Source organism: Phyllobates terribilis, unplaced genomic scaffold (assembly GCF_046119375.1).
Source record: "Phyllobates terribilis strain yellow unplaced genomic scaffold, ASM4611937v1 Scaffold_123__1_contigs__length_5148117, whole genome shotgun sequence".
In the NCBI taxonomy this organism is placed as follows: Eukaryota; Metazoa; Chordata; class Amphibia; order Anura; family Dendrobatidae; genus Phyllobates; species Phyllobates terribilis.
Genome location: NW_027362883.1, coordinates 3,982,368 through 4,009,940, shown reverse-complemented (window position 1 = coordinate 4,009,940; position 27,573 = coordinate 3,982,368). Strand labels below are relative to the sequence as shown.

The window sequence follows — 27,573 nt, the reverse complement described above, 5'->3', positions numbered from 1 at the left end:
CTGAGCGGGAAGACGCCGACAACGCTGGAGTCCGGACCCGAGCAGCGGCAGCAGGTGAGAAGGGAGGTGAGTATTTGATTTTTTTTTTTATGTATGGAGGCATGGGGCATTATAAAGAGGGGGGGGGGGATTCCTGCATGGGGCATTATAAAGAGGAGGGGTGACAGCCTGCATGGGGCATTATAAGGTGGGGAACAGCCTGCATGGGGCATTATAAAGAGGGGGGGGACATCCTGCATGGGGCATTATAAAGAGAAGGGGTGACAGCCTGTATGGGGCATTATAAGGTGGGGAACAGCCTGCATGGGGCATTATAAAGGGGGGGCAGCCTGTATGGGGCATTATGTGGGGGGGTAACAGCCTGCATGGAGCATTAAAAGGGGGGGGCTGTATGGGGCATTATGTGGGGGGGAACAGCCTGCATGGAGCATTATAAGGGGGGGCAGCCTGTATGGGGCATTATGTGGGGGGTAACAGCCTGCATGCAGCATTATATGGGGGCCAGTATCCTGTATGGAGCGTTATAAGGGGACCGGTATCCTGTATGGAGCGTTATATGGGGGCCAGTATCCTGTATGGAGTTTTATAAGGGGACCAGTATCCTGTATGGAGCGTTATATGGGGGCCAGTATCCTGTATGGAGCTTTATAAGGGGACCAGTATCCTGTATGGAACGTTATATGGAGGCCAGTATTCTGTATGGAGCCTTATATGGGGGCCAGTATTCCGTATGGAGCCTTATATGGGGGTCAGTATTCCGCATGGAGCCTTATATGGGGGCCAGTATTCCGCATGGAGCCTTATATGGGGGTCAGTATTCCGCATGGAGCCTTATATGGGGGTCAGTATTCCACATGGAGCCTTATATGGGGGCCAGTATTCCGCATGGAGCCTTATATGGGGGTCAGTATTCCGCATGGAGCCTTATATGGGGGTCAGTATTCCGCATGGAGCCTTATATGGGGGCCAGTATTCCGTATGGGGCCTTATATGGGGGTCAGTATTCCGCATGGAGCCTTATATGGGGGTCAGTATTCCGCATGGAGCCTTATATGGGGGCCAGTATTCCGCCTGGAGCCTTATATGGGGGTCAGTATTCCGCATGGAGCCTTATATGGGGGTCAGTATTCCGCATGGAGCCTTATATGGGGGTCAGTATTCCGTATGGGGCCTTATATGGGGGCCAGTATTCTGTATGGGGCCTTATATGGGGGCCAGTATTCCGTATGGAGCCTTATATGGGGGCCACTATTCTGTGTGGAGCGATTCACCGGTTTCTGAGCTATTGTGGAATTTATAATAGATATCACTCATGTAATGTAAGAAGTGAAATCTTTGCATTGTACTAATATATATATATATATATATTTCTCCGCCATGTCTCTGCATCATGAATCGTGGTATGTGTTAAAGGGGCCCACTGAGACTCTTTCGCCCGGGGCCCAGAAAAACCTGGAGCCGGCCCTGGACTAAATGAACAGGTCACCAGCCAATATCTGTACATATGTACAGATATTAAGTGCTGGGGGCAAAACTTAGATTAGTGACATGACTTGATAGTCTTGCTAAAAATTATCTGTTTTTAGTGAACACTTAAATCCATAGACAGTAGGAATGAACCTGATGCACTCCTGAGAACTGGTGCAGCACAGAAAAAGTCATGGACGTGAGAGTGGGAGGTCCTGATTATGGAGGATATTAGTCTTGGCTCATTGGAGTGTAGATATGGTAGTAGACTGACATATGGGAGGAGTTGTAGAACAGTGCAGCACTGTGGAGAGCTTTGTGGGAGAGTGCAATGACTGGTACTGTGGAGGCGCCGGTGTAGCTGCTGGACAGAAATATGAGCCTGGCTGCTGCATTCAGAATAATGACAAATGCATTTAGTGTTAAGAAGCACAATTAGTGAGTTACAATTAGTTGTGAACTCAAGATGAAAAAAAATCAGAGCAACAGTAACAGCTTTTATTTTTATTTTTTTATTATTAATAATAGGATAGAAGGTTAAGACATGAACAAAACCATGAATATTATTAATAGATGAAATCATAGTCATGAACACAGCTGGGGTCAGATACCAGGTGATCAGTAAAAGCCAAGTCAGGCGAGTAGTATGAATACCGCGGAGCCTGATGATAGAGGCAAAACATATCCGGGTAAAGATGTTCCAGTGAGAAGGCCACAGGAAGCTGGTGAAGGTCCTTCTATACAGGTTCAGCAGTGATGGAGGATCTGCTGCATTTCTGGGCGCTAGATGCGGAGGTTTTCAGTCTTTTAGATGATGCTGGGGGAACAGTGACAACATGCACATATCCGAGCAGCCCTGGACAATCCACGCCGGCAGGATGATAAGATCCGGCGGAGGAGGGAACCTATGAGCAGAGAAATAAATATAATGTAAGTAATGGGACTCCGTATTACATGATACCACTGCGTGGACACTGCGGCCAAACGGCAGAGGAATCTTATCATACAGAGGTCAGGGATCATTGTTAGCCATCATACATGCGACAATCCCATCACTGACAGATGACATCTGCTCCACATGAATTATTCTCACTGACATCACACAACATAGAGCTGATTCTCACACTTACCTCGTCTCCTTCCTCTCTTTTCTTCATTTTCTGAGTTTTGTTCCTGTGTACTCAGATTTTTTTCAGATTTCCTTTCTTTCTGAGCTGGAAATTCTGATCAGAAAGTAAAAAAAACCCTCAGTAACAATATATTCTTATAGGATCTGCTTTGTATTTATAATGTAAGTAAAGGAGCTGATTCTCACACTTACCTCGTCTCTTTTGCCTCTTTTCTTTATTTTCTGAGTTTTGTTGCTCTCTAAGCAAATACAGCGAAGATTTTCTTTTCTCGAGAGCTGGAATTTCTGATCAGAAAGTAGAAAAAAAAAACAGTAACAATATATTCTTATAAGATCTGCTTTGTGTCTATAATGTAAGTAAAGGGACGACTTATTACTTGATACTACTGTGCGGTCACTGTGGTTGAATGGCAGAGGAATCTTATTCATAAAGAGGTCAGGGATCATTGTCAGCCATCATATATGTGACGGTCCGTACTGGACATCTAGTGTCTCCCGGAAGTCTGTGTTACTGTTCGGGTTCAACAGTCCGAACAAAGCTTGTTGAAAGGATGCAGCACAGCCATTCAACAAACTTTTCTGGTGTGGGCACTTCAGGCCCCATCACAGCCATGCCAAGTATTGGTATGCCTGTGATTGGCCGGCGCAGTATAAAGGGGACCCCACGTCATTTTTGGGGGTGCCCCCCCCCTTTAATAATCAGTAAAGGCTATGCAGACAGCCGTGAGCTGATATTAATAGCCTGGGAAGCTTCATGGACATTGGCCTCTTCCCAGAATAATAACACCAGACCCGAGCTGTCTGCTTTCCCTCATCTGGGCATTTTTTTATTTTATTTTTTTAATTATTATCTAAATACATGTACAGTAAGCTACACACACATACTGCACTAAATTATATATCTCACTGACAAATTTCTAACTATGCACAGGCACCGGCTGGTGAATACCGTATTTTTCGGACTATAAGACGCACCTAGGTTTTAGAAGAGTAAAATAGAAAAAAAATGTAAGCAAAAAATGTTGTCATGATGCCCTGTTAAGGGGGAGGGGGTCTGCTTCTGACAATGTGTAATGTACCCTACTTCCGTTAATATCCCCCATCCTGGTATATATGGCCCCCTCCTTCCTGTTATATGTGGCCCTCATCCCCATCCTGATATGCAATGGCACCCCAATCCACCATCCTGGTATGCATGGCTCCCCAATCCCCCATCCTGGTATGCATGGCCCCCTTATCCCTCTTCCTGGTATGTATGGCACCCTTCATCCTGTTATGTATGGCTCCCCCGCACACCCATCCAGGTATGTATGGCACCTTCATCCCTCTTCCTGGTATGTATGGTACCTTCATTCCTCTTGCATCCCTGTATGTATGGTCCCCCTCATCCTTCATCCCTGTATGTATGGACCCCCTAATCCCAGTATATATGGCCCCTTTCATCCCTGTATGTATGGCCCCCCTCATGCCACATCCCTGTATGTATGGCCCCCCTCATGCCTCATCCCTGTATGTATAGCCCCCCTCATCCTTGTATGCATTGCCTCCTCATCACTTATATGCATGGCCTCCTCATCCTTGTATGCATCGCCCCCCCTCATCCTTATATGCATGGCCCCCTTCATCCCTGTATGTATGGCCCCCTCATCCTGGTATGCTTGGCACCCCCTGTTCCCTGTCACGCTGCTCATAAAAAAAATAAACAATCATACTCACCTCCTCTCTCCTCCAGCGCTGTGTTCCCCGAACATCCACGGGTCTGCACATCCCTAATAACAACTGCTCCACATGAATTATTCTCACTGAATGACATCACACAACATGGAGCTGACTCTCACGCTTACCTCGTCTCTTTTCCCTCTTTTCTTCATTTTCTGAGATTTCTTGCTCTATACTCAGATATATTGAAGATTTTCTTTCCACGTCAGCTGGAATTTCTAATCAGAAAGTAAAAAAAGCCCTCATTAACAATATATTCTTATAGGATCTGCTTTGTGTCCATAATGTAAGTAAAGGGACGACTTATTACTTGATACCACTGTGCGGTCACTGTGGCTGAACGGCAGAGGAATCTTATTCATAAAGAGGTCAGGGATCATTGTTAGCCATCATATATGTGACGGTCTGTACTGGACATCTAGTGTCTCCCGGAGGTCTGTGTTACTGTTCGGGTTCAACAGTCCGAACAAAGCTTGTTGAAAGGATGCAGCACAGCCATTCAATAAACTTTTCTGGTGTGGGCACTTCAGGCCCCATCACAGCCATGCCAAGTATTGGTATGCCTGTGATTGGCCGGCGCAGTATAAAGGGGACCCCACGTCATTTTTGGGGGTGCCCCCCCTTTTAATAATCAGTGAAGGCTATGCAGACAGCCGTGAGCTGATATTAATAGCCTGGGAAGCTTCATGGACATTGGCCTCTTCCCAGAATAATAACACCAGTCCCGAGCTGTCTGCTTTCCCTCATGTGGGCATTTTTTTATTTTATTTTTTAAATTATTATCTAAATACATGTACAATAAGCTACACACACACACTGCACTAAATTATATATCTCACTGACAAATTTCTAACTATGCATAGGCACCGGCTGGTGAATACCGTATTTTTCGGACTATAAGACGCACCTAAGTTTTAGAGGAGCAAAATAGAAAAAAAATGTAAGCAAAAAATGTTGTCATGATGCCCTGTTAAGCTGGAGGGGGTCTGCTGCTGACACTGTTATAGGGGTAATGTACCCCACTTCTGTTAATATCCCCCATCCTGGTATATATGGCCCCCTCCTTCCTGTTATATGTGGCCCTCATCCCCATCCTGATATGCAATCGCACCCTAATCCACCATTCTGGTATGCATGGCACCCCAATCCCCCATCCTGGTATGCATGGCCCCCTCATCCCTCTTCCTGGTATGTATGGCACCCTTCATCCTGTTATGTATGGCGCCCCCGCACACCAATCCTGGTATGTATGGCACCTTCAACCCTCTTCCTGGTATGTATGGTACCTTCATTCCTCTTCCTGGTATGTATGGCACTCTTCAGCCCTGTATGTATGGCCCCCCTCATCCTTCATCCCTGTATGTATGGACCCCCTCATCCCGGTATGTATGGCCCCCCTTCATCCCTGTATGTATGGCCCCCCCTCATGCCTCATCCCTGTATGTATAGCCCCTCTCATCCTTGTATGCATTGCCCCCCTCATCCTTATATGCATGGCCCCCTTCATCCCTGTATGTATGGCCCCCTCATCCTGGTATGCTTGGCACCCCCTGATCCCTGTTACGCTGCTCATAAAAAAATAAACAATCATACTCACCTCCTCTCTCCTCCAGCGCTGTGTTCCCCTCTGTGCCGGAATATTCACTGCGTGCGTGGGGAGCAGTGACCACTCATTTTCCCTAATAGTTTGCACGTGGTAGCCGCAGCGCGGCTCCTGCTGCGCTCAGCTGTCTGTGTGCCCGCTATTAAAGTCCCATGAATATTCACCACATCCCGTTCGGGTTCGGGATCACGTTAGGGTAACATTCTTGAGCCTGATGGACCCGAACATCCACGGGTCTGCCCATCCCTAATAACAACTGCTCCACATGAATTATTCTCACTGAATGACATCACACAACATGGAGCTGACTCTCACACTTACCTCCTCTCTTTTCCCCCTTTTCTTCATTTTCTGAGATTTCTTGCTCTATACTCAGATATATCGAAGATTTTCTTTCGACGTCAGCTGGAGTTTCTAATCAGAAAGTAAAAAAAAGCCCTCATTAACAATATATTCTTATAGGATCTGCTTTGTATCTTTCCTGTATATAGTAGAATTGTTCTACTCCTGTCCCCTATACATCTGGTAATCTGGAAAAACTTTACAAAATTAGGCAAATAGAGATACAGTATGGGCCTATGGGCAACATAATTGGAATCCATGAAACATGTATAACATAGAAGACCACTAACAAAAATACCATATGAAAGTATTTGAGCCTTGACATCAACATTCTCATTTTTTGTGCTGTAGACATGTACATACCTGACAATGGGGACGAGGGTGGCAAGCTGGTAATAGCATCATCTCTAATAGACACAGGAAAAGATTCTTTCTGCCTGTTTGGAAGAAAATAAACGTGTAAATTACAAGTAAATTCGGTATAGAAGGGGTTGTCTCACTAGATTAACATCAACAATAAGGCCTATTAGGATATATAAGAGTTATGGTAGGGAAGGTTTCCTACTCAAAACTACCTTCTATAAAGCAGAGCGAAAAACCACTACCAAGAATGGCTGGCATGTAGTACTACATCTCTCCTACAGTGTGGGCATCACTAAAAGTGCATGACTGGCTGCAATTATGGGCTGTCACCACCAGAGGTTTCTGAAGCTAAAAGCACAATGACTGCTAATCACGGGCGATGCATGCTGTATTTGTTGTTATGGTATTTATGTCCTATATTTGGGTTTGTGCATATATATTAGTATGAAGCTCCCAGTAATGACCTTAGAATCTACTCACATTTCTGAGATGCTTGTGCTGGATGCCGGGGTACACTCTGGAGGGGACTTGGGATCCTCATTGTTCATCCTCCTAGTAGCGGTGGTACAGAGCTAAATGTGGACAACAAGAAGATATTAAATACTTTTTTTTTACTTTTACAGGTCTTTTTTTACATATTTTAGATTAATTGTTCTCATACTTACTTTAGAAAGCTTTTCAGAAGAAGATGTAAAATTCTGGAAGTTAAAGCTCTCATTGTCCTCCTCATCCTCTGAGACGAGATGTTTGTTTATATCAGAGTGATCTACCAGAGATAAGTAATGAAGTATTATTAGAGATTGTTAGTTTAGCACAGTCACCATTTATCCGTAATATTAATGGGAGCCAATTGTCTCAAATTATGGTAGACGAGACAAATAGCTGCTTTGTCTAGATGACGTCTCCTTCTACTTACTGATAGGGGAGCTTATGTCTACGTCTGACAAAAGCTGAGGAACGTACTCAGGCTTCTGACTTAAAAGGTTGTCAAAGTCTACATCACTCAGGAATGGATGACCTTTGATCTCAAATGCTCCTGCTGTAGAAGACAAAACAAAAGTATTGCGGATATTGTCAGAGACTGCTCCATATCTGAACTGTTTAACTTAATCTGAACTAATGACATAACTGAGCAAACATGAAGGAAATATACTGAAAGTCATATTATGGCGAACTAAAAATGGATGAGCTGATAGAGAAGTGCTGAGTCTCATGGACTTGAGCGATATGTCCTTGGTGTAATAATTATCTGTTACCTGTCCCAAGTCTTTGTGCAGGAATTTTTCTGAGCAGTTTAGTGATGAGGTTCTGAGCAACAAAGGGAGGAACGGGATTACAATCCCAAATTACGCCACCTGTTATATAGAAAAAGACAGAAAATGAAACCTCTTTATTGGACTGTACGACAAAGCAAAGGAAATAAGTAAACAAATGTAACCAATCAAAGCTATAATCGGATTATTCTACTTACCTGTGACAACATTTTCATAAATCTCAGTTGGGGAATTTCCATAAAATGGAACCAATCCCACAAGAAATTGATGTAGTATGATCCCCATTGACCACCAATCAACAGGTCTCCCATAGCCTTTTTTCAGGATGACCTCTGGGGCTACATAATATGGGGTGCCACAGACCTGGAAACCAATAGAAGAAAGAGATGAGATTGATGATATCATTAATATGACAAGTTCTCACCATAAAAACACAATGACAGAAGATAAAATATCAGTGGAAAAGTTCTCTAGGAATGAAGAACGTAGAGAAGAAGCAATAGTGTGATGAGATTTGTAAAGAACACGCTGGGTTTCTGTAAGTGATGCTGACCTCATGGTCCCGGAACTCTCTGGTGATGTCCTCTGTTAATTGCTTGTAGATGTTGGTTTTTGGTATCATGACACCAACTTTTGAAAGCCCAAAATCGGTAACTTTAATGTGTCCAGCAGATGTTATCAGGAGGCTGCGAAAAAAAAGATGATTTTAGCCTTACAGACTATATGATAATAAATAATAACTTTCCCTCCTTATTATACTACAGGGGCACTTACTTCTCCGGTTTCAGGTCTCTGTGCACCACACCACAGCTGTGCAAGTATTCCACAGCTACAACCACTTCTGCAAAGTACAAGCGGGTCAAGGGGACAGATAAATGACCCCTGGTGTTTAGAAGGGTCTGACAGTTTCCACCTATAGAAAAAAAGGAAATATGACAGGTGAGGGGTTTATAAATCAGATCCCTGTGACGAATAATGAGAAGTCAGCAGATATATTTGGCAGGAGAGAATATATACAGATGTAATGGATAGTGCACATAATATTAGACTAAAGTAGTGGTAAAATGTGGTCCTTACCTAATTACATAAATACATGTCCCACTCAATATGAGTGGCCCCTCACACATAATTTGGACCACAACACAGAATGAGGATCCCCACACAGAATAAGGACTCCCACAGCACACCACTCAGTATGAGGACCCCACTCAGTTTAGGGGCATTCACAGTCAGCAACTCAATATAGGAGAATTCACAGTCTCCCATAGCCTCTCGCACAGTATTATGTCTCCCACAGCCCCCAATTCAGTATTATGGCCCTCACCAGTCCCCCACTCAGTATTATGCCCCCCACCAGCCCCATCACTCAGTATTATGGCACCTACCAGCCTCACTATTTCATATTATGGCCCTCACCAGCCATCTAATCAGTATCATGGCCCCCACCAGCCCCACCAATCAGTATTATGGGCCTCACCCGCCCTCCATTCAGTATCATGGCCGCCTCCAGCCCCACCACTTATACAAATCAGTATAGTTGTTCCCACGAGCCGCTTAACTCAATATTATGACTCCCAGCAGCCCCACCACTCAGTATTATGGCTGACACAAGCCTCACTACTCAGTATTATGGCCCCCATCAGCCCCATCACTCATTATTATGGACCTCACCAGCCCCACCACTCAGTATTATGGCCCTCACCAGCCATCTAATCAGCATCATGGCCCCCACCAGCCCCACCAATCAGTATTATGGGCCTCACCAGCCCTCCAATCAGTATCATGGCCTCCACGAGCCCCACCACTTAGTATTATGGCCCTAACCATCCATCCAATCAGTATAATGGCCCCACCACTCAGTATTATGGCCCCCTCCAGCCCCATTACTCAGTTTTATGGCACCCACCAACTCTCAGTATTATGGCCCTCACCAAGCCTCCAATCAGTATCATGCCCCCCCCCCCCATCTTCCAAATCAGTATGATGGCCCCCATCAATGCTCCAATTAGTATGATTGGCTACCTTCAGCCCCCTATTCAGTATTATGGTCGCCACCACTCAGTATAATTGTCCCCACTAGCCCCCCAACTCATTATTATGGCTCCCTCCAGCCCCACCACTCAGTATTATGCCCCCCTGAAATCAGCATGATGACCCCCACCAGTGCCCCAAACAGTATGATTGGCTACTGCCAGACACCCATTTAGTATTATGGCCCCTACAAATACTAACATAAAAAAGCACTACTCATCTCACCCCATTCCCCAGGCATACTGGTCAGTGCAGTGTGAGTACTGAGTCGCCACACTACAGGCGTGATGCTATTGCGACTTTTCACCTTCAGTGCACAGAGTCTCAGACTCACCACAGGCTGATGGTGGATCAGGGAGCTTTTGGCTTCTTGATCCACCATTCTGTTCAGCCATATTCGCATTCTGAGGATGTGGCTATGCTGAAATTTTGATGATAGGAACAGGGATGGGAAACAAAGCAAAGTGGCGTGGGACCCCTCCGACTCATGGGCACCATAGTACCCGTGCACACAGATCAATGAATTTCCAGGTATCTTGGTAATATATAACCTATAGTAAATTCTCTGAGGGGATGTAGCCAACCACTTGGACAAATCCTAATTATATGAGCGGTGATAAGATGTAAGCAGACATGGATTGAATATAATATAATGTACATGTCCTACCTTCTACATACTCCATAACCATACACAGGTGAGATTTAGTTGGAAAGGAGCAGAGCATGGAGACCACAAAGGGACAATCAGCGAATGTTAAGATGTCCCTCTCCAGAAAGGCCAATTCCACTTTTCTTGGAGTATCCAGGTTCTGCTTGGCCATTTTCTTCATTGCAAAGATCTGGTGTGAGTCTTTATGGTGCACTAAGTATACGGCCCTGGAGAAAAGGAGAATCTATGGGTTATAATGAATCCTTATTAATAGTCCATCTATAGAAGTCATTACATGATCTTCTGTACCAATTCTTGAAATCTGTCCGTCACTGGATATTCATTTCAAGAAATTAATAAAATAGCACTTTCTAGATCAACTATGGGAGATCTGCACAATGCCATGTCTGTCTGAGCCCTCACGCATGTCGCATTAGAGACATGGGAGACAATCTACCGAAATTCTTCTTGGCCAGATTCTCTATATTTGGTCAATAGATACGATTCTGTCCAAGTGACATTTAGTGCAAATTGAAATTCCTCCAATTGCTGTAAGAAGAAATTTGTTATGCTCCTCCCATACCCTATGGCATAATAAAAGAAGGGGATGGAAGTAGTTAAAAAAATAATAAAACCTGTTATAGCCACCTATCCTAGGCTGTCACCTGTCCATCGCTGCAGTCCTGCGTCCTCTGTGCCAGTCTCTGGATGTTCTGGCGCCCCCTTCTGGTGCTGAGGCCAGTGATTGGACTCACATTGTCATGGTGGAGGATGTGGGTGCAGATGTCATTGACGTCAGTATCGTGTCAATCCTCACATGACCGTGTGCAGCCAATCTCTCTTATCAGCTCCATAATGGAGCCGCCCCCAAAAAAAAACAAAGTCCGCTGAGGAGGAGAAGGAAGCCCTGGTGGAGGTGCAGCATAAAAACAGGTGAGGGGCGAGGACAGGTGAATGGAATATATTATTTTAATCTCTTTCCTTAAGGGTATGTGTCCATATGAAGTATTTGGAGCAGAAAGTTTTCCACCAAATCTGCATCCCTAGGCAGGAAAAACTATGCAAAAAAGAGGTGCGTTTTGTCATGTTTTTACCTGCGTTTTTGTTGCAGATTTTTCCCCACTTATTATTATGTGTGAAATCTGCAGAAAAAATACTGAAAGAAATGACATGATGCAGATGTGCTGCAAATCTGCAAGGAAAAATAAGCATCGTGTGCATAAGATTTCAGGAATCTCCATCACTTTGCTGGCAACATGAAATCCCTCAGGTTTTGTGACAATTCTGAGCAGAAAAAACACAACAAAAATGCAAAAAATCTGCAATGTGTGCACAGGCCCTTACAGTCTGATTTGTTATAGATCAGTTTGCTCAGCTGTATATAAATGACCTGAATAGTGAGAATTAGAACAGTGATGTGGACTCAGATCATTTCCCTATGATAACGCTGAATGGCAGAGCACAGAGGCAGAAGCATTGTCATAGGGAATCTGAGAAATATGGATTATACCAGCAGAAATCTCACCCAAAAGCTCCGCTGCCGATCAGTCTGGATGTTTGGAAGTCGCTCATATGCGGCTTTCTCGCCGGGATCAATGATTCGATCACACTCTATAAAAAAATAAGAAATGATTTTCAGATAAAAAAGCTGCAAGAAAAAAGCTCCGGATACAAAACCATCTTCCACCTCTGTTATGTCCCAGCTGATTTACACTGATTGTATGTAGGGGGCGATACAAGCAGGATGCCCCGCAGACATGGGGGTAATTTAAGGGGGATCCTCCATACACCGGAATCATTGTACAGTGCCGAATAATATGGGAGATCACAGAAGAGAACTGAAAAGGAATCTGTCAGCAAGTTGTGTTTTATATGTAATCTAAGAATTGCATGAAGTAAGGGCCGAAATCCTGATTCCAGCGATGTGTCACTTACTAGGGTCTGTGTCGTTGATTTATTAAAATCAGTGTTTAATCAGCAAGAGATTATCACTACAGGACTAGTTGTCTTGTGCCATGTAGTCCTATTGCTCTGTGTAACCCTGCCCCCACCACTGATTAGCGGATTTCTGCCTATCCACAGCGTACTGTACAAGAAAGCTGCCAATCAGTGCTGTGGGCAGTTATACATAGCCCAGCATGCAGAGAAAGAGAGATTTTATCACAACTGCTGCACCCAGTAAGTGACAGTGCTGGAATCAGGGTCCCTGCCCCTACATCATGCTGCTCTCAGGTGAGTAGCAAAATCTGGTGACAGATTCCCTTTAGTATAAGTGCTATTAACTAACACAATAGTGTCATCTACATTTAGAATAGAGATGTCCCATGGTTATATGGGGATAATACTGGACGTGTCATTCACACCCCATGATCTGGTGATATACAGACATCTCCCTCTATGATACTTACAGCGGCAGGTTCTTGGATCTCTGGGATCTCACAGATTACACTGTCAGCATCCGCCAGCACAGTTGTATCTAAAATAGCGATAAAACAATGAAGAAATAAAATGTATTAGATGATATCAATCCTATATACACAATACAGCAATATAATGGAGAAATGGCAGGACGTCTGTAAATGGGGCTATTACTAATTATATGGGGGTTCTAAATATGAGAACGTACGGCACATCCATAGACAGATACATGTAATATAAATGATGGAGGAATCCCAAATCATCACATGAATGAGGAACTCATCACCCTCACTGTACATGTGAGTGATGGGAAAAGACAGTTCAAGCAGAGCAGCCATATGCAAATTAGCCTGGAAGTGCACTGGGGGCATGTTACTGCACTCTGACTTTTTCTTCACCCCCAGTGAACTTCCATCTAGATTTATATTAGATTTCTCCTGACTAAGACATTAGATCCTGATCCCCCATCCTGGTATATGCTCCCCCATACTGGTATATGCTCCCCCATACTGGTATATGCTCCCCCATCTTGGGCCCCCATTCTAGTATGTGCTCCTCCATCCTGGAATATGCTCCCCCATCCTGGTATATGCTCTCCTATCCTGGTATATGCTCCCCAGTCCTGGTATATTGTCCCCCATTCTGGTATATTGTTCCTCATCTTGGTATATGGTCCCCCATCCTGGTATATGCTCCCCTCCATCCTGTTCCCCTATACTGGTATATGCTCCCCCATCCTAATCCCCTATCCTGGTATATGCTCCCCTATGCTCGTCCGCCATCCTGGTATATGCTCCCCCCATCCTGGTATACGCTCCCTCATACTGGTCCCCTATCCTGGTATATGCTCCCCCATCCTGGTCCCCCATCCTGGTATATGCTCTCTCATCATGGTCCTCTATACTGGTATATGCTCCCCCATCCTGGTCCATGGTCCCTCATCCTGGTATATGCTTTCCCCCATCCTGGTATATGCTCTACAATCCTGGTCCCCTATAGTGGTATACGCTCCCCAATACTGTTCCTCTATCCTGATATATGCTCCCCAATCCTGGTCCCCTATCCTGGTCCATACTCCCACATCCTGGTTCTCTATCCTAGTATATGCTCCCCCATCCTGGTTCCCTATCCTGGTATATGCTCCCCCATCCTGCTCCATGCTCCCCCATCCTGGTATATGCTCCCCCATCCTGGTCCTTGTTCCCCCATCCCGGTCCCCAATCCTGGAATATGCTCCCCCGTCCTGGTCCATGCTCCCCCATTCTGGTATACGCTCCCCAATCCTGGTCCCCCATCCTGATCCCCCATCCTGGTATATGCTCCCCCATCATGGTATATGCTACCCCTTATTCTGGTATATGCTCCCCAATCTTGATCCCCCATCCTGGTATATGCTCCCTCATCCTGATCCCCCATCCTGGTATATGCTCCTCCATCATGTTATATGCTCCCACCCCAGCCGGGTATATGCTCCCCCATCCTGGTCCCCCATCCTGGTATATGCTCCCCCATCATGGTATATGCTCCCCCCCATCCTCTGGCGCCAGTCTCCTCCACCGGCCTCTCTGAAGATCAGGGTATGTCCCCACTGGAGATCGCAATACACGGTAAGCGCCTACGCATACCGCTTTATCAGTCGCCACACTCCTCCTCCATCCTCATCCTCCTCCCTCCCTGTCTGGGATGTGTCTTTCTGTCTCTGTCACATCCCTGATTATATTATAGGTAGAAGGTCGGATGATCGGCTTACCTGTAATCAGATCGCTGGTCAGTTCCGGCTGACTCGTATTAGGGTCAGGGATTATTTCCGGGTGTAGATTTTGCCCATCTTTGGTGTTGCCTTTTGCTGTTTCCTAATAATTATAATATATATATTTAATATGTGGAAGATTTCACCAAATCACGAAACACATAAATCAGGAAGCACTAAACCCACATTTACAGATGCAGCAATGTAACTATACAAATAATGCGCCATCTTGATAATATTTCTCAGAAAGTTCTCTGATTTACGTGGATTAAGATAAATTTAGATTGAAAAATCAAACGTTCAGTGTAAACTTTGACTTTTCTGCACTGTGATACCCCAGAGCTGTGTTACCTGCATTCTTTATATCATGGGTACATCTTGTACTCCATTCCCTACAGTATTGGGTGGAATTGCTTTACACTGCAGTTCCTCTCCACAAGTCCATGTTAATATAGTGTAGAAGAGACTTGTGTGCACTATTATCGCCTATTATCTCAGCTTCAGCATTTACAAGCAGGAAGACTCTGATAATAGTGATAGACAGAAGCGGTAATACAGACTTCCCACCCCTGAGCTGTGACTACATCAGCAGAATACAGACTGTCCTCACAGGCGAGGGAGCAGCACAGACTGGCGGCCATACATATGCTGAGCCTGCCAGGAGCTGACAGGAGGCCTGTAACATCTACCACCAGATCTGATATCTGACTGCTGATCTGGAGAAGATCAGAGAACAAGGACGTGTGATAGGGAAGATGACGGCTCCTTACCAGGCGTTCCGATGAGCGGGCCGGACGTTCCAGTACAGACAGGACTTTTTCGGCGAGTTCTTTAATAAAAGCCAAATCGCCGTTTTGAAATCTTTTTTCAGCCTATAAAAAAGAAAATAAATAAAAATGAAAATCCTGAGTGAGAAAGGGCACAATGGAGGCGGCCATTGTATGTGACATCTGCTCCTCTGAAGAAGTTTCTGTCCCGCTATTATTATCTATGATTATGGAGAAGATTTGTGCGGAGCATCCGCCACTTACCTGCTGTAGTAAAGTCCTGATGTTCTGAGGTAAATCCATCAGATAGTCTGACGTTAGATGACCTTGGTAGTGTTTGGTCAGGCAGTCATTTACTAGCTTTATCACCATCCGGTGAGTGAAGCTGAGGACGCCATCAGGTGGTAGAAGCGCAGTGTCTGGGTTATTATTGATAATAATCTCCCATAGTGCGTCTACCTCAAGATTATCCAAAAGTAATTCAGCCATAGCGAAAAACTGCAAATGCTATCAGTCACTATGAAGCCAAGAAAGGCACCCGTGACCCTGTGTACATTCTATAAGTAATGGCTGTGAGCTGTGATGTCATAATGGCCGACCATCACCAGTGATGTCATCATGGAATCTTGTCACAGAATGTTAAACTGGCGGCTCTGCACAAAAAGATGCCACCTAGCAATACTGAAAGTGCAAACACCATAGAATGAATTACATCTCCATGTTATTATGGACGTTTTATTTTATTTCCAATTACAGCACAACCAGGATAAGGGGATGTTCGCACGTTGCATTTTCACAGCATTTTTTTCTACCCCGAAAACCTGAGTGGTAGGAGGAACAACGCTGAATACAATACTCGCGTTTTTGCAGCTCTTTTAATGTTTTTTTTTTCATTTTAATGGGTGAAAAGCGCTGCAAAACTGAAAGAATTGACAAGCTGCAGATTTAAAAGAACAGGAAAAAAATGCAGCGTGTGATTGAGAGTTTAGAAATCTCATCTCTAAGCCGGCTCTGTAAAATGCAGCGTTTTATTTCCTCAGAAGAAAAAAAACGGCTGAAAAAAAACTGCCAACTGTGAACATACCTTAAAAATATACTCAGTTATGTTACTGGAAACATTGTGTAGATTTATTTCTCATGTGTCTTTTTTTACCATAGAACATTTAACTCATTGGTTGCACATGACTATTAACAACTGTGACAACTATTGAGCAATTAAAGATAAGCGACTGAAGTTATAAATCATTGAGATCAGGGGTCGGCAATTCATTTTCCTGAGGGGCCACATAAGAAATTGTGACTGTTGTGGCTGAACTAATAGGCTGAGAATGAATTCTACTATGCTCACGCGCCATGCTCAAGTCCCCGGCCCGCATATTGTGCGGCTGTGACAGCTGACAAACATGCAGGAAATGTTTTCCATACACATGGCCTTAGCCATGTTGGTTATTGGCATTACTGTGATTGGCCGGCTGCATTGCGTCATCGGGTTTATAGAAGACCCTGTGAGGCGAAGCTTACCACACTGTCCTCTGGAAGCAGTTCAGAGAGAGTTGACCTAAAAAGGGAGAGCTTATATTATTCTACGTCCCACCCTAAATATTATACAATTGTACCCTTTACTACCTTTCATGGTGTTTTTAACATTTTCTGACCTATTTAATAAGTAATGAATTTAAAAAAATGACGTGGCGTCCCCCCTATTTTTGATAACCAGCCAAGGTAAAGCAGACATCTACAGGCTGATATTACTGATATTATCAGGCTGGGAAGGTCTATGGATATGACGCGCCCCCTGGGCCGTGGGGTACCCGGTGCCGGGCTGGTAGATGCTGGGGGTTGTAGTCACAGTGGCGGTGACCCGGTCCGTGACCCAGGGCGGTCAATCCAAGGGAAATTATATGTATAGGTTTTATTAAAGAGTCCGACTACGCCACCTGTGGAATGCAGCTAAAGGGGCCGCCGCTGCGGAGCAGTCCTCTTAAGCTGGTGGTATTGCAGCAAGGATGTTATGACTCCCCACAGGAAGAGTTAGCTTCAGGGCAGGGTGTAAATGTTGGTGGTTGTGCAGGGTGTCGTAGTGCAGTAATAACCATAGAGTCAGTATAGTGCAGTCCCAGGGTCTTTACTGATGACAATTAGGCAAGACTGGATTGGGGTACTGGCTAGAGGTAAGAGTCCGGTCAGCCTGGAAGCAAGCATAGAGTCCTCCTTGCCAGGTGAGGTTGTAGGCCTCCCCTTCTCACTATACTCTTTGGCTTTGCTGCTTGTAGCTGTGCTATAGCCCATGTCCCTGAGTATAATGTTCTGTGCTCACCCGTATGGCTTGCAGCTCGGGCCTTACTCATGCATTGATCCCATGTAGCGGTGCTGGTCCCTCTGTGCTGCTGAGCCTCCGGGCGTCTGATGGGGCCAGGAGACCTTCAATCTCCTGCCCTACGGTATCTGCTGCTGGGCCTTCAGTGCCCCACAGCCTCAGACTCCGGTGTCCTGTCCTCTGTGTTTTTTCTAGCTAGGACGAGCTACCTCAGCTCCAATCCCTAGCTCCTCTCTCTTCGACGTCCTAAACTCAACTCCCAATACTAAGACTAACTAACCCCGCCCCCAGATCCCAGTTACCAAGGGGAGGAGCTCCCCTTGCTGGTCTGGAGCCAGGAAAATGTTGCATGCTTAGTATCCCTGACTAGGGGATCCCTGCTTGCTTCCAGGCATGGCATTACCTCTTTTGAGGAAGGCAAAGCCACTGTGGCAACCGTACCACTAGGGTGCCACATTCCCTCCTTGTTAATTTCAGTACTCCCGGACTGAGAATATTTTTCAAAAGTAACAAATAACAACAACAAGGCACATAGAAAATTATTAACATTACAGTCTTTAACAGGTTACAGTATAATCTGCAACCAGGTGTCCATTTTCCTTATTAAGGTGCAAACTTGAACATGAGGGACCCGTCCACAAACCCTCAATGTAGGCCCTGGGCGTGGCTGCAGGGCATGGATGATCCAGGTGTTGGACCACGTCTTCGGCCACGCCAAACGGTTTTTTGTTCTAAGGTCATTTGTTATAATCATAAAACCAATAAGGGGGGCACTCTAATAAGTGCAACTATTTACAATGGAAAGTTCTTTGGTTATTCACTGTCCATAACCTACAAGTCTTTGTACCCCTTTCAGGTAACTGGATAAACACATATAAAACTTATCAAACTGGCAATGTCTCTGGCATACCCTTACGGGTAACTATATACAGCATACATTTTAATACTTTTATACTTTAAACTTTACATTTTAGTTTCTCCAACGGGCAGGGAGCTGACCTTTTGTACTTCTAGTCGATCTACGTAGTACATCGGTAGTTACTGCTCTACCCTGGTCCCTTGTGTCTACCCCTGGTGTGGTGGGTTCAGTGTGAACTACACTACAGGTATTCTGAGGTAACACTGGTAGGATGGGTAATTTCCTATGAATTCTTTGGCTCACCATGGTTACGACAGGTTCACTGCTAGCAGAGGGTTGATTCTCCTGGTTTGCTGATGATGAAACTTCCGTCTCTGGGGCCAACTGGTCTTCCAGCTGTTCTGGGAGTTCTGCAGTTTCCGGTGAGGCTGCTTGGAGAAAGTTAATGACCGGTACTACAATTGCATTGTTTACCTGTGTCCACGACCGGGGAAATTCTCCGAGTACTGTTTGGACCACTTCCTCCAATTCTTCTGTGGGCTGAGGGTTGTCTTGATTTTGTTTAGTGTGTTTTAACTGCTCAGGACATATCTTCAAGTGGTCTCTTGAGACTGCCGCTGAAATTTCTCCTCCATCTTTGCAGATGAGGCACACTTAGGTGTTATCGTAACTCGAGGGTAGGATGGTGTACGGCTCTACCTCCCACTGATCATCTAGTTTGTGGAGTCGTCTCTTTCTCTTAAGGACTTGTTCTCCAGGTAGCAAGGGGACAGCAGGTGCATGTTGATTTTAAGTTTTCTCTTGCTTCTGTCTTGCCTGGGACAAACTTCTTTCAACACACTCTTGCACTTTGTAGTATTGTTGCTGCCGCTCGGTATCCCAATCCGCATCTGGTGAGGTTATATCTGGTGTTAGGACTCCCATGTCCAAGTCAACAGGCAGCTTACCAGGTCTTGCCCTCATCAGGTAAGCGGGTGTAAAATTGGTTCACCGGGATGTGATTATATAGATCCACCAGATCTGGCAACTTCTTTGGCCACAGGCTACGTTCTTCAAGGCGCAACGTCTTCAACAGGTCTATCACCACCTGGTTCATCTTTTCACACAACCCGTTGGTTTGGGAGTGATACGGCATTGTCCTGATTTTCTTGCAGCCGTACAGGTTGCAGAATTCCTGGAACACTTCCGCTTCAAAGGCTGGACCTTTATCAGTAAGCACACGGTCAGGGTAACCGTGCAGGCGACAGAAGTGCTTTTGAAATGCCTTGGCTGCCGTCTGAGCCGTCTGGTCTTTCACTGGCACTACTACCAGAAACCGGGAGTAGTGGTCTACGATGGTGAGAGCGTAGACATAGCCTGACCTGCTTGGGGCTAGCTTCACGTGGTCCAAGGCTACCAGTTCGAGTGGCTGTTTGGTGATGATGGGCTGCAGGGGAGCCCTCTGGTTGTCACGGTCTTTTCGTCTCAGGTTGCATGGTCCGCATTCTCGACACCATCTCTCGATTGCTTTTCTCATGCCAGCCCAGTAAAATCGCTCACGTAGCAGGACTTCCAACTTCTTCCACCCGAAGTGTCCTGCTGCATCGTGGTACGCTTCTAAGACCATCGACGCATCCCGCCTCGGGACTACCACCTGCCAGACAAGTTCATGCGTCTGGGAGTTGATGCTTCTTCGACACAGCTTTTCTTCGTAAATGAACAGTTTGCCCTTCTCCTTCCACAACTGTTGGGTCTCCTGTGGAGTATCTGGGTCAGGGCGCGAGTCAGCTTGCGTCAGCAACTCCTTGACTAGGCGGACAGCCGGGTCGCTATCCTGCGTTTCTGCGCATCCATGGTGAGGCAATGAGTTGAACGTGACCTCTCTATTGGCGTAGCACCTGTTCTTCACACAATGGGAGCACTGGGTTACCCCATGACGATGGAAAGCCGGTATCTCTATCTCTTCCAGGTCTACCCCCCATCTGGAAAGTTGGACATCCTGGACAGTGCGTCAGCATTTGCATTTTTGTGCCCAGCCCGATACTTGATGGTGAACTTGTAGTTAAAGTCGGGCCATCCATCGTTGTTCCAGGGCACCAAGCTTCGCAGTTTCCAGGTGCATCAGCGGGTTATTGTCCGTGAAGACTGTAACTTTGGAGGAGGAGAGATAGTGCTTGAAGTGCTCTGTCACAGCCCAGACTACGGCGAGGAACTCCAACTTGAAGGAACTGTAGTTATCGGGGTTCCTTCCCGTGGGCCGGAGCTTCCTGCTGGCATAGGGAATTACTCCCTCTCTGCCCTGCTGTATCTGGGACAGCACCGCTCCTAACCCCACGTTGCTCGTGTCCGTATGGAGTATGAAGGGTTGGCCATAGTCGGGGTAGGCCAGGACTTCGTCTCCCGTGAGGGCCATCTTCAGTCGGGTGAAGGATTCGTCTTCTGGCTTATCCCATTTGAACGGAGGCTTCGGGGTTTTGGCCTTTCTGGACTGGCCTACTAGGAGGTCCTGCATAGGTGCCACTATCTTGGTGAAGCCTTTGAAAAACCTTCGGTAGTAGCCTACCACCCCGAAGAACTGCCGCACTTCCTTAATAGTGGAGGGTCTTGGCCAGTCCTTGATTACGGTGACCTTTTCAGGGTCTGGTGCTACACCTTCGGCGCTTACCACATGACATAGGTACTGTACCTTGGGCTTCAACAGGTGGCATTTGGACGGCTTCACCTTCAGGCCAAGCCCAGCTAGGGCTTCAAACACCTCTGCCAGGTGCTTCACATGGTCTTCATAGGACTTGGAGTAGACAATGACATCATCCAGGTACAGCCGGACAGTCTCGAAGTTCCCAGACAGCACTCCATCAACCGCTGGAAGGTTCCTGGGGCGTTGCAGAGCCCGAATGGCATGCAGTTGAACTCGCTGAGGCCCATCGGCATTGTAAATGCGGTCTTTTATTTATCCGCCTCTGCTACAGGAGCCTGCCAATACCCACTGGTGAGATCCAAAGTAGAGAAATAATTAGCAGATTTTAATGCAGCTAGGGACTCTTCAATTCTGGGCAACGGGTAGGCATCCTTATGTGTAATGCAGTTAATTTGTCTGTAGTCAACACACATTCTCATTGTACCATCCTTTTTCCTGACGAGAACTAATGGAGAAGCCCAGGGGCTACAACTATCTCTTATCACCCCAGCCTCCTTCATCTCCCGTAACATCCCTTTGGCACATTGATAGTGAGCTGGGGGCACAGGCCAGTACCGCTCTTTAATAGTTGGATGATCTCCCGTGGAGATATGGTGTTGTACCCCTTTTACCTGCCCATAATCTAGTGGGTATTTGCTGAAGATCCGCTCATACTCCTGGACCACCCGGTATACTCCATGTTTTTGGTGCTGAGGGGTGGAGTCAGTGCCCACGTGTAGCTTCTGACACTAATCCTCCATCTGTCCCTTAGAGCCATTATCCTCCGCCGGTTTGGATAGAGGCAGGGGCTCTACTGCTTTTGTAGAGTTGTTACTAACTATGAATAATTTAGCAAGGGTAGCATAGCGGGGTAAATGGACCTCCTCCTCCCCACAATTCAGGATGCGGACTGGCACTCTGCGGACATCAACCACCCCCCTGGCTGTCAAAATGGTGGGCCTACTATTAGAGTAGACAATAATTTCTGAAAGACAATTTTCTATAACATTAGTGCCTAAGGTTATCATGGGATGACTTTCTCGGCGATCAATATCAACAATTATCATTCCTTGTGATAGCAATTCTACTTTGCCAACTTTTATGGTCACCTCTTTATACCCCACGTGAGGCAAGGGCTGACCATTGCTGTCATAGATGTTAAGATATTCATCTGGACGGCGAGTAATGTCTAAATCAGCCCAGTATTGTTTATAAAGGACATATGACATCGTGGTCACCGGGGACCCAGTGTCCAGCAATGCGTTCATTGGGATGCCGTCAAGTACGACAGGTAGGACCGGCCGTGATCCCACGTACTTGTCTCGCCAACTTTGTGGGCCTGGTCGCCTTACTCCTTGGGGTTGGCCCTCTGCCCCAGGTGTTGCTCATTTAAATTACAGTACCTTGCGTAGTGTCCTGCCTTTTGACAGCAGCGACAGATGGGTTGTCCGTCCTGGTCGTAGCGATCGCTGTTCCTCCCTCTGATCGGTGGGATTCTTTTCTGTCGTCGCCACGGGACGTCATCTGGACTGGAAGCCAGCTTGATCTTTTCCTCTGGAGACACTTGCATGGCCTGCACTGTTTTGGTTAACGCGGCCACGCTTTTGGTCAACTCTTGGACTTGAAGGCGCAGGTCTGCAGACGGGTCATTGTCCAGCGTCTGCGCGTCAGCCTCCACAGGTGTTGGGGGAAAGGATGCCACCTCCTGGTGGTAGGTGATAGCTGGGCGCCGGTGGGATGTGGTGCCTCGTGGTGTTGATTCCCGCAGCACCCTGATGGCTCTGTCTTTAAATTGTGCAAAGTCCAGATCAGGGTTTTGCAGAGCCATAATGCACAGCTGCGTCCTGTGAGCGCTGGACAGGAGTCCCTCAATAAATTGTTCAGTTAGCAATCTGTTCTCATCATGCACACTGTCAGGGTCTACCTGTTTGATGGCCCGCAGCACCTCCTGCAGGTTTAGAGCATAGTCCCGTACACTGTCCTGTACTCTTTGTTTGCATCCGTAAAACTTCATTTTAATTTCCGCTGCGGTGCGGGTGTCAAAGGTATCCTTTAATCGGGCCAGTATTTCTTTTACAGTGCCTTTGTCTCTGCCTGGCCAGGACTTCACCTCTCTCTGGGCTGCACCGATTAGCTGGCCTATGAGGATGCTGACTTTATGCTCCTCAGACAGGGGGTATACTTTAAACAAACTGTGCAGTCTTTCCTCAAAATCATTCAGGGTGTGCGACTCCCCTGAGTACTGGGGCAACCATGCCGCCCCCGGTATGTATGGCATTGATAACGGCATTACAGTGGCAGCGGCCGCGCCAGCAGGTTGAACCCTTTTCCACGTTGGGAATCTTCCTCCCCCCTAGTGAACCGCGTCCTACCTTCCTGCTTGTTGAGCCGGCTGCGGTCCCTCGGACGGGAAGAGGAGAACTGCTCGACTAGCAGTTCCCGCTGCAGGACCAGGCGTCCCTTGCATCTGACGTCAGGGCATTTGCTTACTGTCACGGCGACTTCCTCCCAGGACCTGACGCTGCGTCAGTGCGTGAGGCAGGGCTTGGGCTTCGCGAGCTTCCAGCGGTTACGCCCCTCTTCTTCCCACACGGCAATTCGGAAATGGCGGACAATCGCGGGAAACAGCGGTAATTGGCGCAAAACTTCACCACGGTATGCGACACAGTTCGTTAAAGTGCACAGTACCCGGTGGCAACAGGCACGAGATCCTGCCGACTACGCCAAAGTTGACGCGCCCCCTGGGCCAATGGGTACCCGGTGCCGGGCCAGTCCTCTTAAGCTGGTGGTATTGCAGCAAGGATGTTATGACTCCCCACAGGAAGAGTTAGCTTCAGGGCAGGGTGTAAATGTTGGTGGTTGTGCAGGGTGTCGTAGTGCAGTAATAACCACAGAGTCAGTATAGTGCAGTCCCAGGGTCTTTACTGATGACAATTAGGCAAGCCTGGATTGGGGTACTGGCTAGAGGTAAGAGTCCGGTCAGCCTGGAAGCAAGCATAGAGTCCTCCTTGCCAGGTGAGGTTGTAGGCCTCCCCTTCTCACTATACTCTTTGGCTTTGCAGCTTGTAGCTGTGCTATAGCCCACATCCCTGAGTGTAACGTTCTGTGCTCACCCGTATGGCTTGCAGCTCGGGCCTTACTCATGCATTGATCCCACGTAGGGGTGCTTGTCCTTCTGTGCTGCTGAGCCTCTGGGCATCTGATGGGGCTAGGAGACCTTCAGTCTCCTGCCCTACGGTATCTGCTGCTGGGCCTTCAGTGCTCCACAGCCTCGGACTTCAGTGTCCAGTCCTCTGTGTTTTTTCTAGCTAGGACGAGCTACCTCAGCTCCAGTCCCTAGCTCCTCTCTCTTCGACGTCCTAAATTCAACTCCCAACACCAAGACTAACTAACCCCGCCCCCAAATCCCAGTTGCCAAGGGGAGGAGCTCCCCTTGCTGGTCTGGAGCCAGGAAAATGTTGCATGCTTAGTATCCCTGACTAGGGGATCCCTGCTTGCTTCTAGGCATGGCATTACCTCTTTTGAGGGAGGCAAAGCCACTGTGACAACCGGACCACTGGGGTGCCACAGATATTGGCCTCTTCCCTGCCAAACAATACCAGCCCGCAGCCGCCCATGTAATCCATGGCGATCCCACGACATCTACCGATTCTGTAGTACAGCCGTTGGAGTCTCGTTCTGAGAACAAAGCCTCTTAGGTCACTCCCGGTCAAGCTGTGCTCTGCGAGACCCGGCGAGATCAGTGATGACATCAGTAATGTTACTAAATATATATCTAAAATATTTACAGCGTCTATCTATCCATCTATATACAATATCACCTATGGTGTATGTACATTCATGGCCGAAAGTGTTGGCACCCTTGAAATTGTTCCAGATAATGAAGTACCTTATTTTTCGATTTATAAGACGCACTTTTTCCCCCCATATTAGGGGGGAAAATAGGGGTGCGTCTTAGAAAGCGAAATCACCTTACCGGCTGCGGTCGAGCAGGTCCCGGAGATGCTGCGGGGTGCCAGAGATGCGGACGTGGTGCCGGAGATGCTGCGGGGTCAGGATGGGGTGTTCTGAGGCGGCCCCCATGTTGTCTGCCAAGTTCTACGCTGTAGATGTCCGGTGGTGAGGGGGATCCGCTGACATCTTGTGGCAGCCGGAGCCCCGCACCTTCCATGCTGTCCTATGCGATGGGCTCTGGGAAAAAGGCCGCCGGATTGAGATTTTTGCGCTGAGATCTCGTCTCCTGAGATCTTGGTGCCGAGATCTCAATCTGAGCATGCGCCGCCTCTGGCGACCATTTTCCCGGAGTTCATTGCATAGGACAGCATGGAAGGTACGGGGGCTCCGCCAACATCCGGCTGCCACAAGATGTCGGCGGATCCCCCGCACCACCGGACACCTCCAGCGCAGAACTTGGCAGACAGCATGGGGCCTGCAGCTACTTCTGAACACCCCGTCCTGACCCTGCAGCATCTGCGGCCTCAGCCAGCAGCAACCCTGGGACCCCGCTCTACCAACGCCACCGCCCCCCAGGCAAGCTGATTATAATACGCACCGGTTTATAAAAAAAAAATTTCCTATTTTCCTGCCCAAAATTATAAACTGGTGCGTATTATAATCCGCAAAGTACGGTATTTCTTCCAGAAAATTAATGCAATTACACATCTTTTGTTGTACACATGTTTATTTCCTTTGTGTACTGGAACAACACACAAAAAACAGAGATAGAAAGACAAATTGGACATAATTTCACAAAAAAAACCTAAAATGGGCAGGACAAAATTGCTGACAACTTTCCAAAATTGTGTGGGCAATATGAAAATCACACCTGAAACAAGATAAAAATGGTAGAAGTTGACTCAATCTTTGCATTGTGTGTCGAACTGTCTGGGGACTTGAGAACTCAAATTGTTGAAAAATATCAACACTCTCAAGGTTACAAGTCCATCTCCAGAGATCTTGATGTTCCGTTTTCCATGGTGTGCAACATAATCAAGAAGTTTATAACCCATGGCACTGTAGCTAATCTCTGTCGACATGAACGGCAGAGAAAAATTAATGAAAGGTTGCAACGCAGGATAGTCCGGATGGTGGATAAGCAGCCCCAATCAAGTTCTAAAGAAACTTTAGCTGTCCTGCAAGCTCAGGGTGCATCAGTGTCAGCGTGAACTATCCGTCGACATTTGAATGAAATTAAATGCTATGGCAGGTGATCCAGGTGGAACCCACTGCTAACACAGAGACATAAAAAAGCTAGACTGCAGTTTGCCAAAATGTGTGTGAGTAAGCCAAAATTTCTCTGGGAAAACGTCTTGTGGACAGATGAGATCAAGATAGAGACGTTTGGTAAAGCACATCATTCTACTGTTTGGAAGGCCTACAAAGAAAAGAACACAGTACCCACAGTCAAATATGGTGGAGGTTCAAAGATGTTTTGGGGTTGTTTTGCTGCCTCTGGCACTGGGTGCCCTGACTGTGTGCAAGGCATCATGAAATGTGAAGATACCAAAGGATGCAATGTAATGCTGTAGTGCTAAGATGTTAATGGTCATCAGGAATTCATATTGGTATCCTGTCTTTAAAGAACCCTTTAAGATATTTCACAGTAACAGTTCAACTTGATAGCCTTGTACTTTCTGTAATTTTCTCAAACACCTGGACTGCATAGCTCCATTATCATTGTTTAGTTTATAGTATCACCCAGTACCATATAGCTCCATTATCAATGTTTAGTGAGAACGATGCATGTTTATATTCGTTGGCAATATTTGGTGAGAATATGCTGTGTTTATAGAATGGTAAGACATCTGGTACCAGGAGCATTTGGCATATTTCATCTCCGGTGATATATTTGATATATTTGTTGGAGTTAATTGACATCTGAACAGCTGGCCACTCAGAAGAAAGATACTATATTGAACAAATAGAACCTGTCAGAATTTGTGCAACATTTGGTTACGCAAGCATTTGTTTTTGAACAAGATATAAGCTAGTGAAGTTTTCAGCTAAGACAGAAGCCTGTTGACCTGTGGACTAAAAGGGGACGCCCTGACGTCGCAGTGTGGATTCATCCCAGGACTTTTCTCTGTCTTCGCTGTTTTGCTTCTCACAGCTGATATTTTTCTGGACAGATGATGTATGTTGCTCCTGGTGAAGTTTTTCCTGTATAGTGTGCGCTGTAACTACTTTACCTTTGTGATTTATATTGTGATGCAAAAGTGTACGCAATATC

The 27,573-nt window shown here is 46.5% G+C and overlaps 1 long non-coding RNA gene across 1 annotated transcript; it reads right to left on the bottom strand.

The window, feature by feature from the left end:
- Nucleotides 1–4,447: 4,447 nt before the first annotated feature.
- On the bottom strand, nucleotides 4,448–6,684 carry LOC141201662 (uncharacterized). Its single transcript, XR_012272961.1, has 3 exons — nucleotides 6,624–6,684; nucleotides 6,240–6,332; nucleotides 4,448–4,533 (listed from the first exon to the last, which is right to left on the bottom strand). It is a non-coding gene; the product is annotated as an uncharacterized lncRNA (long non-coding RNA).
- Nucleotides 6,685–27,573: the final 20,889 nt, after the last annotated feature.